We start from the raw sequence: 18,871 nt of genomic DNA on the forward strand, positions 1-18,871 counted from the left end.
AAGTTATTTGTGTTTGAATATTCACAAATGGGGTTGGTTAGGTTTTATGTGCCAGCATTTTTTTTAGGTTTTTTTTTTTTAAATGTAGTAAAATACACATAGCATAAAATGTACCATCTCTGCTGTCTTAATACAGTTCATTCGCATTAAGTATATTCACATTGTGTACAACCAATTGCTTTTTCATCTTAGGAGACTGAAACTCTGCACCCATTAAACAAAAACTCCCCATTTCCCCTCTCTTCTGCCCATGGCAACTGTTTTTGTGTTTTTTTGAGGTGTACTCTGAAGACAGTGAGATGCATCGATCTTAAGTGTAAAACTCACTGAGATTTGACAGATGCGTGCACCCATGCAACCACGATTCCAGTCAAGATACAGCACATTCACATCACTTCGCTAAGTTACCTTTTCACCTTCCTCCGTCAATCTCCAACCCCACCCCGAGGCAACTGATGTTCTGATTTCTATCATCACAGATTATTTTTGGAATCAACTCATATGCACTCTTTTGTGTCGGCTTCTTTCTGCCACACAATGTTGACATTCATCCATGTTGCACTGATCAGTTGTTCATTTTTATTTTTCAGTAGTGTTCCATTGTATGAAGAAACCACAGTGTATTTATGTGTTTATCCACCCGTTCATGGTCATTTGGATAATTTCCAGTTTTTGCTGTTAAAGAATAAAACTGCTATGGACGTTTTTGGACAAGTTGGTTTTTGGTGAAACTCTGTTTTCATTTCTCTTGGGACAACTTGGTTGTCGAATTGGTGAATCGTAGGGTAGGAGTATGTTTAACTTTCTAAGAATCTGCCAAACCATTTTCCAAAATGGTTGTACCATTTTGTGCCCTCACCAGCAATGTGTGTTACGGTTGCTTTACATCCTCACCAGCAGTTGGTATTGCTGGTCTTTTTCAGCTTAGCCATTCGAGTGGGTGTGAAATGTTACTGCTGTGGCTTTAATTTGCATCTCCTGATTAAACACAATGAGGTTGAGCAATTTCCATTTGTTTACTTGCCATTCGTAATGTTCTTTTGTGACATGTCTGTTCATGTCCTTTGCTCCCTTTTATTTATTAGGCTTTTTAAAAATCTTTTTATTCTGGATTTGTGAGTATTTATATATTCTAGATACTAGAACTTTGTCAGTTATATGTTTTGCGTGAATTTTTTTTTTTTTCACAGACTGGCTTGCTATTTTCTTAACAATGTCTTTCCAAGAAAAAGAAAACAAAAATGGCCAGGTGCGGTGGCTTATACCTGTAATCCCAGCACTTTGGGAGGCTAAGGTGGGAAGATGGCTTGAGGCCAGGAGTTAGTTCCAGACCAGCCTGAATAACATAGGGAGACCTGATCTCTACCAAAAAAAAATCAAATAAAAACCAACCAAAGAGTTGAAAACGACATCCAAAAATTGATGAAGTCCAGTCTACAAATTCTTTTATTTTTTAATAGTTTGTGATTGTTTTTCTTTGTGTGTGACCTGTTTAAGAAAGCTTTGCCTTCCAAAAAGTCATGAAAATTCTTTTCTCTGTTCTCTTTTAGAAACTTTATAGTTTTAGAATTTTTGTTTAGGTCTATAATCCATCTCAAATTTTTTTTTTTTTTTTTTTTTGAGACAGAGTCTGGTTCTGTCACCCAGGCTGGAATACAATGGTGCATTCTTGGCTCACTGCAATCTCTGCCTCTTGGGCTCAAGGCATCCTCCCACCTCAGCCTCACAAGTAGCTGGGACTACAGGTGCATGCCATCATGCCTAGCTAATTTTTTGTATTCCTTGTAGAGACAGGGTCTGGCCATGTTAGCCAGACTGGTCTGAAACTCCTGATCTCAAGTGGTCCGCCTGCCTTGGTCTCCCCAAATGCTGGGATTATAGGCGTGAACCTCTGTGCCCGGCACAGAATAATTTTTGAATATGATATGAGGTAAGGGTCAATGCTTGTTTTTTTAATACCCAGATGTTCTAGCACTATTTAAAATTAAAAAGACTTTCCTTTCCCCATTGAATCACATTGGTGCCTTTGTTGGTAATCAGTTGAGCACGCACATGTGGGTTTACTCCTAGAGTTTCCTGTTTCTTTGATCTCCTTGTCTATTCTTATACCAATACCTTATTGTCGCGATTACAATAGCTTTACAGCAAATTCTAACTCAGGTACTAAAGATGCTCCATGGGATAGTGCACATAAATATTTCGTTGTTGTTGTTTTGTTTTGTTTTGTTTTCTGAGACAGGGTCTTGCTCTGTTGTCCAGGCTGGAGTACAGTGGGGTGATCATAGTTCACTGCAGGCTCAACCTCCAAGGCTTAAACAATCCTCCCACGTCAGCCTCCCAAATAGCTAGAAATACAGATGCATGCCCCCATGGCTGGCTAATTTTTTAATTTTTTTAGAGATGGGGTTTCTCCATGTTGCCAGGGTGGTCTTGAACTTCCGGGCTCTAGCAATCTGCCTGCTTCAGCCTCCCAAAATGCTGGGATTACAGGCATTAGCCACTGTGCCCAGCCTGTGCAGCAAATTTTTGAAATATCAGCCCATTCCTTCCAGTATTTGTTTGTTACCCTTTTCACCACCCAAGCAGCTCTGTGCTCATTACCAAGGGGGAGGTGGACATAACAGGATACAGGGCAGAAAAAGGGGGTGTCTTTCTGGCTTTGGTTTCAAAGCCCAAGTCCTAAGAGGAACAGTCACAAAGTTTGGAGAAAACAGCATGACAGAGAGCAGCTCCCACTTCCACTTCCAGCCAACCACCCTTTTCTAAAGACTAGAGAAAAATCCCGTAGGTGGGGAGGAGAGAGAAGAAAAGGAGAGAATTAAGAGAGCAGCTACACACCCCTGTATCTTGGGTTAGGGTCTCAGGAGCCAGCTAGACCTCACAGAGGGGATGGAGCAGGCTTGTAGAGCCTCGCTGGCTCTGATCAGTACAGGAAGAGTAACATGAATTCTAGACCCTTAGCATGACCCCGAGAGAGGTGCACCCTGAAGGATCTGTGAGGTTGGAACAGCAGCCATTTCAGCAGAGGCCTGCATGAGAAAAGTCTCCCCAACTACTCAGCTCTCTGTGAACCTCCTAGAAAATCACTCCCAACACTACAAAGAGTGGGCAGAGGACCCTGCATTGACTGGGTAATTGTCTGCCCCTCTGATGGTGAGGTATCTCAGCTGACTTGTAGGAAGGGAAAGAAAGTAATATTTCTCAAACACCTAAGTTAGTTGCTTAAGGTTTATTCCAGCTTTATATGGAACTTCGAAGACCCTACATTTCAAGGACTAAGGTTAATGTTAATACATAGTGATGATGAGGAGGAACTACCCATTCCGTGGGGAGAGCTGGTGGGGAGGAGTTAGGAGAGCCTGGGCCAGTTGGCTTCCCTGCCTCACTTGTCTCAGCCCTGCGTTTGGGATATCACAGTGCCATGAAGCAGCTCAGCCTCATAATGGGTTCCTCTGAGTTCTATTCCTCTGTCCTGCAACATTTTCATCAAGTCCTGCCTCTTAATGTGTCACTTTCATCTTGGGCAACTCAAAGGACATTCAGTGGGTCCCAAGCAACAGTCCTTAAGATCTGCATGGAGCAAAGTTTGAGGATGAGCCCCATTTCCCACACATCAGTGACTATTTGGGAAGCTAAGCCTTCCACTGAGGACACCGTCTTGTGCCGGCTGCAGAGGACATAGAGGCGGGGCCGCCTTGTGCTTCACAGCCCTGGCGTTATTTTCCATGCCATCCATGTTCTGACTATACCCATTTAAGGTACGGGGAAACTGATGCTTCATCCCTATTTACTGTGTGCCAGGAAAGTCTAGTTTGCATGTTGCTTTGCTTATGTTAGCATGTTCGGCTTGCACCGTAACTCCAAGAATGTAAAAAAAGGCACTTCAAAATGCATTGAATAAATACATTCCTTTGCTGTGATCCCATATCCACCAAATGTTCTGAAATGAGACACATGGAAAATGGAAAACAGACTAAAAATATTTGCTTGACTGACATTGTGGATTAGGGTGTCCACGAGAGTATAAACACACCCATCCACTACACACACACACACACACACACACACACACTACACACACGCACCCTGCAGGGTGGGCCCCAGAATTAGGGCCCTTCCACAGCAACCAAGGCTGGCTGCCAATTTCAGAGCCGCCTCTGGGCCTGGCTCTGCTGGAGTGAAGCCAGGGGTGCCTGAGTCTGAGGAATGCACTCACCTGGAGCTCAGGAGGAGCCCCTGCGCCCTCTACCTGGACAGCCCAGAAAGGTATTGTGGCTGTCGCTCCACACTGAGAGGGGCCCTCACCACTCAGGGGCTTGGGAGAAGGGGGAATGGGTCAGGACTTTCAGCTCGTTGCCTGATGAAGCCTAGCTCCCCTCTGGGGTCCTGAGCCCTGGACTCCTGCTGCAGGTCCGCCGTGGCCTTGCTCAAGGGAGTGCTGAACTCATTCACCCTCCCAGCAGTCAAACCCTGACGCACAAGGGCCTCTTACTCATCCCAAAGTCATCAGTTGAGTTTCCAAGGGTGTGAGTAATTCAGGGAGGGAGTGAGAGAGGGCTCCATCTGCGGGTACGATGATGGTGAAGAGGTGATGTGGCCCAGAGGGAGCTCTAATTCCTCTTACTCCAAAGCTGGAAATGTGATTCTTTTTGAGAAGAGATACCTCCTTAATCTGCTCCAAAATGGTGTGTGTGTGTGTGTGTGTGTGTGTGTGTGTGTGTGTGTGTGTGTTGTGTGTATAGAATGCTGGCAGCTTAAAAAAACTGGAAATCAAAGCAACAAGGACTTCTCCCTCCATTCCTGGCACTGAGAAGGTGTGCTGGCTCAGAAGGGGGGAAGCCAGGCGGGCAATTTTTGACTTATTAATAAAATATGCATTCAGGCAGGGCGCAGTGGCTCAAGCCTGTAATCCTAGCACTTAGGGGGGCTGAGGTGGAAGGATCGCTTGAGCCCAAAAGTTTGATACCAGTCTGGGCAACATAGTGAGAACCTAGTCCTAAAAAAAATTTGGAAAATTAGCTGGGGGTGGTGGTACACAACCGTGGTCCCAGCTACTCAGGAGAGTGAGATGGGAGGATTGCTTGAACCTAGTTGGTCAAGGTTAGTGAGCCATGCTCGTGCCATTGCACTCCAGTCTGGGTGACACAGTGAGACTCTGTCACAAATACAATGCAATACAATAAGTGCTCATATTTGTCCAGCACTTTCTTCCACTTTGAGCCTCTGAGGGGAGCAGGTCAGAGATTGTTATCTCCATTTTATAGCCAAGGAACTAAAGCTCAGGGCAGTCACATAAGCTGCTAGTGTCATATCACAGGCAACTATCGGAGCTGGGATTAGAACCCAGGTCCCTTAATGACTAGTCCAGCCCCTACGCCCCTGGACTCTGAGGGCTTCCTTTAAACAGAGAGATCTATCAGCCTTTGGACTTGTTCTCTCTCCAAAGTCCTCTTTCGGCAACTGGCCTCAGCCTGGACCCAGCAGTTGTCCCCACCTTCCTACACCACACTCTCACAGAGGTCCTGGCAGTGGGGACTTCTGGGGGATGCTCAGTTCCCCTTTTCCTAGCCTGGGACTGGACCCAGGAGACCTGGCTGCCTTCAGAGTAGAACCTTTTCCAAGGCAGTCACAGGTGAGAGAGCCAGGGGAACCCCAGTAGGATGGAGAGTCAGCAGAGGGGAGGGGGTCTGCCCTGATGGTGGGAGTTGAGCAAGCATCCTTCTGGCCCAAGCCCGAGGAGTAAATCACTAGCGGTCAGGCATTTTAGCTATGGGTTGGCCGAGGGACATGACGTTTACCCCTGTGCCTTCCTTTCTTGAGTTTCCCAGCCTACTTCTTCCCAGAGAGCCATTAGAAGGAGGAAACCCTGCAGGAAACACACCTGCGAAAAGAACTCCAATTTTGAGGCAGAAATGATTATCCTCAGTATACTGATGAGGAAACTGAGGCTTCAGAGATTACATAGTGTTGGAAACAGATGCTCGGTGCCACAAAGAAAAATCAGCACTAAGACAACGGATCTCTCAGCAAAGCAGTTTTTACTGATGCAGGAAGGGTACTCTCGCTAGCTATGCTGCCCGGCTAGTGAAGGGTACAGAGTGAGAATCCAGATCTGACGGTGTGGTGGTGGCTTCATACCAAATCAGCCTGCAACAGCCCAGAGCAGGCACCTCGACCTCCTCACTGCAGATGCTGACCTCAGATGGTGACCAGAGAGAGACTTGGCATGGGAAAATGACTCCTTGAGCTCAGAGGCTGTGATGAGCTGTATCGTGCCCCCACCTCTCCAAATGTATATGTTGAAATCCTAACCCCCACAACCTCAGAACTTGACTGTATTGGAGATAGGGTCTCTAAAGAGGTAATTAAGTTGACATGATATCGTTGGGAGGGATTAATTAAATGTAGCTGGTGTCCTTACAAGAAGAGATTAGAGTCAAACAGACATAGGGGGAAGACCACGGGCAGACATAGCAAGATGGCAGATATCTCCAAGCCAAAGAGAGAGGACTCAAAAGAAATCACGCCTGTTGGCACCTCTCAGACTTCCAGCCTCCAGAATTGTGAAAATATAAATTTCTGTTGTTGAAGCCACCTGGTGTAGGGTATTTTCTTCTGACAGCCTCGGCAAACTCATACAGAGCTCATTTTAAAAAATCATCTCTCTGCCCAGTTCTCGCACACAGTAGGTGCCGAATCCACATTTATTAACTGGCTGAAGGAAGTGCCGTGAACGCTGGGCTCTCCAATAGGTGGAGAAGATTCAAATTTTGCTTTTTGCAACCAGCCACCTTCCTCTTGTTGAAACTTCCTGTTTCTGAGGAATAGAGATTTTACAGATCCCAGAGGCCATCCAGTAAACCCAGCAGCTATTACCAAATAATTCTAGTTTTGATGAGCTCAGTGGGTATGAATCAGAAGTAACCAGACTTGCATTTCTCTTGAAATATACCCAAGGTTAAACGTTAGAGGAAGAAGCAAAACGTATTGGAAATGTGTTGCTAGCAAGGAACTATTGGTGGTGTTGGTGCCCAAGTCCTGATGATATGGGCTTTCCTTCCTTCTGCCTGGAGCAGAACCTGGTGAGGGCCTGACCGAGGCCCTCGCTGCTGCTGCACAGCCCAAAGCAACCTTGTCATGTCCAGGTGTCCATCCTCACGATTCACCTGGATCTCTTATTCAGAAAAGAGAATTCCAGGGTTGAGGGTGCCTCCTGGAGCCCTCATCATCCAGGTAGCTGCTGTGGCCTAGAGGAGGACCTGGCACTTGCAGAAGGGAGACCTGCTGGGATAGGAAGGTTTGGGATAGGAAGGGAGTATGGGGTCCACACAGTTAGAAGCCAGGGTCCTGCAGTGGCATCACACAAGTTGTGGGTGAGAGGGTTGAGGATGGGCCGGCGTCAGGTCACCATGAAGCCTGGCTGGTTTTAGGGGCATCGCCTGGAACAGGCAGCATCTGGGCAGGAGCTGTAAAACACTCTGGAGAAGGGAGTTGGGGCAGGAGGTCCTAGGGAGGCCTTGTGGTGCAAGAGAGGGCTTGGAAGTAAGTGGGAAGAGCTCAGACAGCCCTGGCTTCTGATTCTGGCTCTGTCACCTGCCGGCCAAGGGGCCTGGCGAGCTCTGTCCTCTATAGAACCTCAATCTCTCCATGATCAGGGGACATTTGGCCACCTTTGAGGATCAGCGGGGTGCTGGGGGAAAGGAGTGGCGTGGGATGTTGTACAATGAAACCTCCAGCCCAGGCAGGACCCCGGGAAGGGCTGGAGCCGGGTCTGGGTCTGTCAGGGTGGGACTTGGCCATTGCACGCTCAGGGGCTCCTCTCCCAAGAAGGAGAGGAGCCCCAGGGTTGAAGCCTTCAGGATCCTCAAGGCCTGGAGGGCAGCAGCTCAGCTTCTTTAGGAAGTGGCTGCCCCTCCCTGTTCAAACCCATTTCTCTCCGTTCACTGTCTCAGGAACTTCTTGCACTTCCCCAAACCTTCCCGAGCCCCCACCTCCATGCCTTCCAGCACGGCTGCTCTTCCCTCGGCCTGAAACTCCCTTCCCCTCCCATGTCTGGCTTCTGCCTACTCCTCCCACGAGATTATCTCAGATATCTCTCCCCACCCGCCTCCCCTCCCAGGGAGTCTTTCCTGACCACTCCCTCTGCATGGAGACTGGCTGCCCATCTGTCTGTCTGTTCGTCCATCTGTCCATCTGTCCATCTGTCTGCCAGCCATGCCCCTGGCCTCCTGCCACAACCCCTTCTCCCAGTGCCACCCACTTCCTGCAGTGGAACTCTAGCTCCCCTCTAGACCAGGAGCTCCTGGGCCCTGGCCCTGATTGCTCCCTCTCGGGGGCCTAGTCCGGGGTCTGAAACATAATAACAGCTCAGTAAATGAGTGTTGAAACAATTACTGGCTTACTCAATGAATGACTTCTGAATACAGGGCCCAGTTCTACAAATGACTCACAAGCCTGAGCCACTGTGCCCTGCCCCCACCCAGTGACCCCAGTGAAACCCTCCCCATGATGACATCATTACTACCTTTAATTCTCAGAATCGCTGGTGCCTTCTAGCTTCCCCTTTTACTCTATCTGCTTCTCATCTCCCTCCTCCTTCTTTCCCCCCTCTCTGGGGGCAGCTCACCTAAATAAGGTAATGTTCCTTCCGGGCTGTGAATTACCAGGATTTTCATCTAGTGACTTGGGAAATTGTGAGATAGAATCAGGAAGTCGATCCCCAAGTGCTGGACAAAGAGATGGGATGCTAGTCGGCCCCTGGCGCTCTAGAGTTAACTGAGTAGAAGACCGGGATGACCTATGTAGGAAAGGAGGAGGCTTGAAACTGGTGGGCTGGGCCCCTTACAGCCTGCACAGGCAAAGGTATCCCTGGCCTGGCATGAGGGGAGGGGCCATTGCCCGGTCCCATACACTTGGCTGCCTCAGGTCCTTTGAGGGGGCAACCGTCCTCCCCTACCCAACTCAGATGATCAGGAAGAAGCCTCCCCTCAGGGAACATCACTGCCTCTCGTCTCATCTTCTCTCCTGTGACTCCTCCTGTCTTTCCCCCTAAATGCCATGGAGGTGTTTCTGGCACAAGCAGTGAGGAGCTGGCCATCCAGAGCATGCCCCAGTGTTGCTGCCATTTTCATGTCATGCCCCTTTCCATGAAGAAATAAGTTAGGACCCTGCTTCTGGAAAATCGATGTTATGACATCATGAAGGGAACAGATGGGATATTTGAGATTCTTGAAAACGGACCACAAATATCTCAATAGAAGGCAACTTCTGAGGCCAGAGGAAAACATTATAATGAATAAAAGGACTGCTGCTTCATGTGTCAGGTGGGAAAAGCATGACATGAGTCAACCCAAAAAAGGTGCTTGGTAAATAAGAAAAAGTAAATAAACAAACCCAAGAAGGGTAGGTAAGTCAAAGCAGGTTTCTTGACAGGTTGTCGAGGGAGGCAGGGGTCCCATGTCCAGCCCCACCTTCTCACACTGCCTTGCAATCACCTCCTTGTCTCTGGAGCCCTAGAGGGTAGGGCCATGTATATCATCTCTCTCAATCCCAGGGCCTAGCTTGGGACCTGGCACATAGTAGGTGCTCAGTAGGCAGAGTAGCAGTATAATTTATCATCCAAACCGACACACTTCAAGAGTGAAGGGAAGCTATTAGTAATTACAGGACTGTCTGGACAAAGAGGTGTCTGTTGAATGAGCGAATGAATGAATAAACAAATGAATAAATGAATGAATGATTCTTTTTTTTGAGACAGAGTCTTGCTCTGTTGCCCAGGCTGGAGTGCAATGGCGCGATCTCGGCTCACCACAACCTCCACCTCCTAGGTTCAAGCAATTCCCTTGCCTCAGCCTCCTGAGTAGCTGGGACTACAGGCACACGCCACCACACCCTGCTAATTTTTTGTATTTTTGTAGAGACAGAGTTTCACCATGTTGGCCAGGATGGTCTCGATGTCCCAACCTCAGGTGATCCACCTGCTTCAGCCTCCCAAATTGCTGGGATTACAGGCATGAGCTACTGCGCCCGGCCAAATGAATGATTCTTTAACAGGCTGAGGTTGCTGGCACCGAGGCATTCATGCCTTCCTATATCCATTGGTGCCACTGTCAAATAGAAAATTCACCTGTGTGTACCATGTATCCTCTGATAGGATTGAAAGTCCCATCTCCGTTCCTAGCCTGCAGATTGGGACTCCACTGCAGGGAAAAACTGGGCTGAGCCGGAAGGGCCCTGCAGGTGTTGCAAGGGTCATTTTCCTCCATGAGAGTCGCTCACTTGGGCACCAGGAACTTGGCTCCATGCTTTCTGCTCTTTTTTTTTTTTTTTTTTTTTGAGACAGAGTCTTGCTCTTTTGCTCAGGCTAGAGTACAGTGGTGAAATCTTGGCTCACTGCAACCTCTGCCTCCTGGGTTCAAGCAATTCTTCTGCCTCAGCCTTTTGAATAGCTGGGATTGCAGGCACCTGCCACTGTGCCCAGCTAAGTTTTGTATTTTTAGCAGAGATGGGGTTTCATCATCTTGGTCTTAAACTCCTGACCTCGTGATCCACACCCTCAGCCTCCCAAAGTGCTGGGATTGCAAGCGCGAGCCACCACGCCCGGCTCTGCTCTTTATAGCATTTAATCCTCACACAGCCTTGGGAAATAGATGTTCTTATTACCTTTCACAGGTGAATCAATCCAGGCTTAGAGAAGTATTGGGCCCAAGACACTAATATCAGAGCTATAACCTATACCCCGATCTGCCGGACACCAAAGTATGTGCCTCTAAGACTTCACCACCGTGCCCTGTGTGCAGCCTTCTCTCAAAGAGAGGACTTAGAACAGAGGCCTGGGGCGTTTCTGGAGGCAGGCAGGGCCTCCTGTGCTCTGATACCTTGGCTGGAGAGGAGTCAGCAGGGGCTGGGGTCATGGCATGGTCCCTGTGGGAATCGTAAGTTTGCCTCTTGGCGGCACCCCCTGCATCTGATTGCTGGCAGGGTCTTGGACGGGGCAGTGGCACAGTCAGAACCTCTGGCCAGGCTAGGACCGTGAGAAGTGGGCTCTTTGTGGGTTACAAGCCCTGTGGCCTCAGGAGCAGGTGGGGGAGGGGCCCCAGTCAGCCTACTTCCCAGGCCAGGATGCTGCCACCTGAGCCTTGTAACGGCGTCCTCGTGCCTCATGAGGGCTCAAGGAGGAGAAGGCGTCCCAAACCCGAACTCCTAACTAAGGGCTGTGTCAGTCCTTCCACCTCCTGCTTGCTGCGCTTCCCACCCCTACCCACTGGAGGGCCATGGAGTTTCCTTGATGTATGGGCCTGGCTGTTTTTCCAGAATGTGGCTCATTGGCAGCCCAGTCCCAGCCCATCAGGAGAGCAGCCTGGGAGTCTGAGGGCTCCAGCCCAGGGGAGAGGCTTGCAGGTGCCTGGCTGGGCTGAAGCGGTGGAGAGGGAGGAGGCCAGGGCCAGGACCTCTTTTTCCCTCTTGTGTTCCCAGGCCCGTCAGGCTCCACTCTGCTGGGCCGTCAGTGGAGGTGAGAGGGGCAAGGGCTCTGTGAGGGACAGGGCTAGGTGCTCTCCCCAGCTCTGTCCCATCTGCCTCCCACCCTGCTCTCTGCAGATAGCCCTTGCCCTACAGCTGCAGCCCAGCTGCCATCCCTGAGCCTGAGCCGCCAAGCACAGCTCCCTGGTGCCCTCTAGTGTCTGCCCCTCTTAGGTACAGGGTGACTTACCACAGCTCCCTGAGCTCGGCCCAGGGCCAGTCTCTCAACCTGGAACTGACCTTCCAAACCCGGTCATTCCTAAGCATGAGAGGGTCTGTTGACAATGATGCTGGACAGAAGACACAAAAAGAGACTGTGTCAGCTGACTTTTCATGCCACTCAGGTCGCAAGGGCCCCCCCACTGTGGCCTCCAGAACCGTCTCAGGGAACCACCCCGTTCATAGCCGAGGTAATGCGTGTGACATGCTTAGCGGGGGCTGGGAGAGTAGGGGACCAGTGACTGTGTGTTCAACAAACAGTTATTAGCTCCACTAGGGAGAAGCGATGGTCTGCTGGGTCCCGCGCTGGGGGCCCATTTCCAGGCGGGAGGACAGAGAAGCTCCGTCCAGAGCTGTGGAGGCAGGAATGGGGACTCCAGGTTCAGGACCTGGCAGGGGGCAGCAGGGTGGTCGGGTGGCTCCTTGTGTGCTGGCTGCCAGAGCAAATGCAAAACATCAGCCTGCCACTAATCGAGACCCCCTCCCCTTACAATTTAGGGTGTTGTTGGGGAGTTTGGAAGGAAAATTGCCTTTCCAGCAAGAAGATGTTTTGACGTGATGCCTTCTCCCCCGGCATGCGATGAGCCTCCTTCTCCTCACCTGTCCCCTTTGCCAAGCTTTAGGGATGACCTCTGCCCTGCTAGGTGCCCTTGATGACTAACAAGGCGAGTGTGTGGGCTGCCACCTGTCCTGGCCTCACCCACCTTCACCCCTCCATTTCCTCATGACTGCCCTGTGGCTTCTGGGGGGAAGGCTCCAGGTAGGTTTGCTAAACTACTGACTCCCCAGGACTCCCTGATAGGGCCTGATGCCGGGTGGCCAGAGGCTGAGGCCCCTAGACCAGGTGGGGCCCAGCACAGGGACCTGAGCTTCACCCTCAGGGAGCTGGTGGCTACACGGGGCACAGTCGCCTGTACAGATAAATCTAGTGGAAAGCCCCCGTGTCCAGAGCCAGGGTGGAGGGCCTGGGGCGGGCTCTGGAGTGCAGAAGCGGGAAGGCACCTTGGGACCAGAGAGCAGAGAGCCTGCAGGGTGGGTACAAAGGATTGCTGTGGGCAGAGGCGGGCCAGGGCTCAGCTCGGGGGCCCCTGGGGGAAGGAGCCTGGGATGGCTGGGGCACCATGTGTGTGCACATGCGCCTGGATATGGTTCAGGGAGACAGAAGGAACTTCAGCAAAGTCAGGGGAACTGGGGGCTAAGCAAACACCTCTTTGAAGACTTCTTTTTGGCATGGGGTGATGAGCCAGGTCTGGTGCCTTGTGCGGGAAAGGGAGAAAACTCTGAGTTGGTTTTTGTGTTCCTCAAACCAGTTTGCCCACATCCTTGGCACCATCTGTGCCCTGTGAAGGGCCTGCTTGGAGCCGTGCATGTCTGGGCCTGAGGGCGGCGGTGCCTACGTGAGGCCCTGCGGTCTCTCCAGGAGCTCCCCCAGAGGGGCCCCTGGCCACTGTTGGAGCTGAGAGGGGCCTGGCCCAGCTCTCCTGCCTCTCCTGCTCCTCACCCAGCCCCTGCTGCCGAGAGCTCCAGCAGTCTCCATGTGCACAGAGGCCGGGGCTCCGTCGCAGGCAGCTCTTCTGTCTGCCCCACGGCTGCTCTCCTCGGGGCTCTGGCTCTCATGTGAGGCTTCCAGCTGCTGCTCATGCTCAGAGCTTTGCATGACCAGCAACACACAGACAGACATGAGCACTGGGTCCAGAGTGAGAAAATGCTGGGTTCAAGATCAGGCTGTGCCGTTTAGCAGCTATGTGGCCTCAGGCAGGCTGAACTCTTTGAGCCTCAGCTATCTCATCTGAAAATTGGGGATAATAACCCTTAATGGTGCTTATCTCATGGGGTTGTCATGAGGATCAGATGAAAGGATGTATGTGCAAACACCTTACAGAGGGCTCCACTAATGGGAGGGATTATTATCGCTGTTTTCATACCGCATAACACTTACCCAAGAATGGAAACTCATGTTCTGAGTGCCAGTGACGTGCCCGGCACTTATCCCATGCTCATTTCACAACTATTCATTGAGCCTCCTTGGTGCCAGGCACTGTTCTAGACCCTTGGGCCATAAAAATCAATAAAATACAAGATCCCTGCCTTCTTGGGGCTGACCTTCTAGGGGAGAGGCTTTCACATGCCCCAATCTACTTAGCAGACATTCCGACCTCTTTCTGGCATCTGCAAACGCAAGCCTGCAAGATTGAGAAACATCCCAAGCTGCTAGGAATTCTCTTCCTAAGTACTCTCCACTCATCCAGGTGGCCTGGTGATAGGGACAGGAGACAGGGAAATACTGGGTAGAAGAGGATGGCTCCCCAGGAAAGGCCCCACCCACAAGCCTGAAGACCCCCGGCCCTAAATGAGGACAGCCATTCCTGTTTTTGCGCCCAAAAAGTTGCCTTTTGACCTGCCACCCCCCCACCCTGCACCATGTAAACCCTGAACCCCAGCGTTTAGAAGCAGATCAACAAGCCAGCAGACCAGCAGATGGACAGTGGAACGATGCAGCAGAGAGAGACAAGAAGGAACATCTGAAGGTAGAGAGGAGTTTGACTGGGGACAGTTGGAGAGGAGTCCAGCTGCTGGGTGCCTGACTCTAAGAGAAGATCACCCTCCCACTCCATACCCACCTTCTGGCTCCCTTTCCATCCCCCTGAAAGCCACCTCCACCATTCAACAGAACCTCACATTCATCCTTCAAGCGTGTGTGACCCAGTTTTTCCAGGACGCTGGACAAGAGTTTGGGATACAGAAAGCTGTCACACTGGTCCTCTGCCCTTGCAAAAAGGTAGAGGGTCCATTGAGCTGGTTAACGCAAGCCGTCTGCAGACAGCAGAGCGGAAAGAGCTTTGTAACTCTGGGGTTGCAGGCACCCACCCCTAGACTCTACTGTGGGGCCTGATCCTAGAGTGCTCGCCCTGGCCTCTGTACCTGCCCATCTGCATGCTCCCCTTCCTGAAAGGGGTTTGAGCAGTGGGGGTGACTGAACAGGCAGGTGGCACGTCCTGTGAGGGGGACTGGGGAACTCTCTCGTTTCACTGGCAGAAGTTCTTTTGTGGGAAAACAAGGTCATTTTGAGACAATGCTCAAAACGTCCCCTTGTGAAAAGGGCCCGCAATCATTAAGACTAGTTGCCCATTTTACAGATGAGGACATTGGGGCCCAGAAAAATTTAACTGCCTTGCCCTAGGTTATGCTGCTGGCCAGTAACAAAATGACTTATTCAGTCAACAAATATTTGCTGAGCTCCTATTTTGTGCCACCCACTGCTTTGGGCACTAGGGCACAGTCTGTGCCTTAGTGGAGCTTGCATTCTCTAAAGGGGTGACCTAAAAGAAATATGTAAACAGGTGAGCTCATTTCAGACATAATGCATGCTAGGCGGAAAATCATACAGGATGATGGGAGGGAGAGTGACTCAGGGTTGGGGTGGTCGGAGAGGGCCTCCTACACTGAAGCTGAGGAACCAAGCAGAGGACACTTTTGGTGGGAGGGTGCAAGTCACCCTAAATGGTGACCCAGATAAGAGACTCGAAGGATTCCCTACAACTCATTTAACAGGCAAAGGAGACAATGGGGCTGTGGGCCCTCCCAGGGAGAGCAGGAGCTTTCTAGCTGTGGTTTGAGGAGCCAGGTGGCCCTCTTTGCAACGTAGAGCTCAGGGCATCTGGGGGTCCTTTTGTTTTTTAATAAATTTTATTTTTTAGGTTGACAGCAAAATTGAGCACCAAGTATAGTAAGTCCCATATACCCCTACCCCCACACATGTAGTACATTCATTAAATCAGGAACCCACATGGACGCATCATCACCCAAAGTCTATATTTACATTAGGGCTCTCTCTTGGTGTTGTATGTCCTGTGAGTTCTAACCAAAGTATGATGACTTTACCACTGGCGTAGCATCTTACAGAGTAGTTTCACGGCCCTGAAAAGCCTCTGTGCTCCTCATGTTTATCCCTCCCTTCCCTCAGGCCCTGGTACACACTGGTCTTCTTGCTGTCTCCATAGTCTCATCTTTCCCAGAGCATCTTATAGTTGGAATCATACAGTATGTACCCTTTTCGCACCAGCTTCTTCCACTTAGTCATATACATTTAAGTTTTCTCCATGTCTTTTCATGGCTTGACGGCTCATTTCTTTTTAGTGTTGAATGAAATTTCCATTTCTAGATGTAGGGGCTCGATACAGTTTGGCTCTGTGTCCCCACCCAAATCTCATCTTGAACGATACTCCTGTAATTCCCACGTGTTGTGGGAGGGACCCGGTGGGAGATAATTAAATCATGGGGGTGCTTTCCCTCATACTTTTTTCATGGTAGTAAGTATTATGAGATCTGATTTTTTTTTTTTTAATAAGGAGTTTCTGCTTTCGCTTCTGCCTCATTATTCCCTTTCCGCCACCAGGTAAGTAGTACCTTTTGCCTTCTGCCATGATTGTGAGGCCTCCCCAGCCATGTGGAACTGTGAGTCCCATCAACGTCTTTCTTTGGTAAATTGCCCAGTCTCTTGGCTATGTCTTTATCAGCGGAATGAAAATGGACTAATTCAGACTGCTCTCTTGTCTTGTTTGATTGACATTTGGCTCTTTCCTAGCTTTCCTGCAGTGATTTCAGCTTGCAAGCCCTTCCATCTCCCAGGATGGGGTGGGGCAGGGACAGGCTGTTTCAAGGTGCTGAGCTACGCCGGGAAGGGCAAGGCCATTCTGGGTCCTGAGGCTGCGCCACCTCTGGGCCCAACAGGCAGACACACCACCCTGTTCTGCTTTAAACAGGTCACGACTGCGAGGGGCAGGGGGTTCTTGGGGCATTGGTGCAGAACCAAGACAGAGACGGCGTCTGCTCCCCCAGGCCTCTTCTCCCCGCCCTCCCTCCAGCCAGGTGGGCAGCTCAGTTGCGTTTCTTGGTTTGGGAAGGGGGAAGACCTGGAGCATTTTGCCATTTGCTTGCCTAGTCCTCACTCAGTATTGTCTCCTGGAAGACTGGAAACTTCCAGGAAATCTGTTCCTCATCATAGAATCTGATCTCAAGTAGGTGGTTCCCAGCGCAAAGGTTCCACTTGCCTGGGGAGAGCCTCATGGGGTGAGGAGGAAGGATGCTGGTATGTTTTGTCCTTGGGGCTGGCAGCCGAAAGGGAAAAACATTTCTGGTGAAGGAGGCTGCTGCCTTTTGTCATCAAGCTTGAGCCCTAGCAACAGAGAGATGGGTAAACAAGATGTGTTCTGTGCAGATGATTCAGCCTGAAGAAGTAAGGAAATTCTGACACCTGCTGTAGCATAGATGAGCCTTGAGGACATTCTGCTAAGCAAAATAAGCCTGTCACAAAGGCGAATATTGTTATGATTCTACTGACAAGAGTAGTCAAATTCATAGAGACAGGAAGTAGAATGTTGATTGCCAGGAGCCTGAGGGAGGGAGGAATGCGGAGTCAGTGTCCAGCAGGTGCAGGTCTCAGTTTGGGATGATAAAACAAGTTCTGCCTTTGCAGCAACAGGGGTGGAGCTGGAGGCCATTATCCTAAGCAAACTAACACGGAACAGAAAACCAAATACCGCGTGTTGTCACTTGTAAGTGGGAGCTAAATGATGAGAACACATGGACACAGAGAGGGGAACTGCACACACTGGGGCCTATCAGAGGGCAGAGGGTGGGAGGAGGGAGAGGATCAGGAAATATAACAAATGGGTACTAGGCTTAATACCTGGTTGATAAAATAATCTCTACAACAAAGTCCCATGACACAGGTTTACTAAGTAACAAACCTGCACATGTACCCCTAATTAAAATAAAAGTTAAAAAAAAAAGAGTTCTGGAAATGGATGGTGATGATTGCACAACACTGTGAATGTAGTTAATGCCACTGAACTGTACCCCTTAAAAATGGTTAAAATGGTAAATTTTATGTTATGGTTATGTCAACGTAAAGAAAGAAATGGAGGCAAAATTAATATAAAGAGTTTATTTGGGTCAAGGTTAAGGACTATAGCTCAGGGAGTGCTCTGTTTGGCCCTCTGTTCCAAGCAGGGTTTTCTTTGCTTTGTTTTTGTTTGTTTGTTATTGTTGTTGTTTGCTTTGTTTTGTTTTTGAGATGGAATCTCGCTCTGTCGCTCAGGCTGGAGTACAGTGGCATGATCTCAGCTCACTGCAGCCCCTGCCTCCCAGGTTCAAACGATTCTCCTCCATCAGCCCTCTGAGTAGCTGGGACTATGGGTGTGTGCCACCACGCCCAGCTAATTTTTGTATTTTTAGTAGAGATGGGGTTTCACCATGTTGACCAGGCTGGTCTTGAACTCCCGACTTCAGGTGATCTGGCCCACCTCGGCTTCCCAAAGTGCTGGGATTACAGGCAGGAGCCACTGTGCCTGGCCACAAGCAGGTTTTTAAAAGTTAAAGGGGGTGGGTGCTCAGGAGGCTGAGGAGGCTTGAGCCCAGGAGTTTGAATTTAGCCTGGGTGACATAGCAAGACATTGTCTCTTAAAAAAGTTTTTAAATTGCTTAAAAATTTATTTTAAAAGGCCAAAGGAGACAATGAGTGGGCTGATATAAAGTGGTTTGTCAGGAATTCTCATTGGTTTACCAAAATGACATTGATTAGTAATTGACTATACATTGTTGAACTATAGGGTAAGAGTTGTGGCGCCCAGAGTGTGGCATTTTACAGCTACTTGGTGTCAGTCTAGAGCCCACACAGCAAGGGGCTGTAAGAAGAAATTATTTAGCCCAAGATGGTGGAGAGGTTGAGTTGTGGCATGCTGTTACTTTTCTTATTTTTTTTTGACTATTATAAAAGTTTATTTAACAAAAAGTCTAATATGAAAATGTTCATGACCTAATTTTATATCATAGTAAAACCTTTGGAGAGGGGCATGAACATCTCTGTTGAACAGCTGTTATTTACACTTGTTCCGAGGCCTCTAACATGATGATGCCATTTCCTCTTCTTACCACCTTTCCAATACTCTTCTGTTGCCCGCTAGTTGCCATCGCCACACACTCACTGATCACAAGATTCATAAAGGGATAAATCCCCGCAGCATTCCTTGGATAGGTCTGCCACCATTTAATTTCAATGATAACTTCTTGCCTATAATTTTTTTCAGCCCGTGAGGGTGATCTTTGCTGCCTATTCTGCATTCTCGCAGAT

The sequence above is a fragment of the Sapajus apella genome, unplaced genomic scaffold, assembly GCF_009761245.1.
Source record: "Sapajus apella isolate SASKATOON/1434 unplaced genomic scaffold, GSC_monkey_1.0 scaffold44, whole genome shotgun sequence".
Classification (NCBI taxonomy): Eukaryota; Metazoa; Chordata; class Mammalia; order Primates; family Cebidae; genus Sapajus; species Sapajus apella.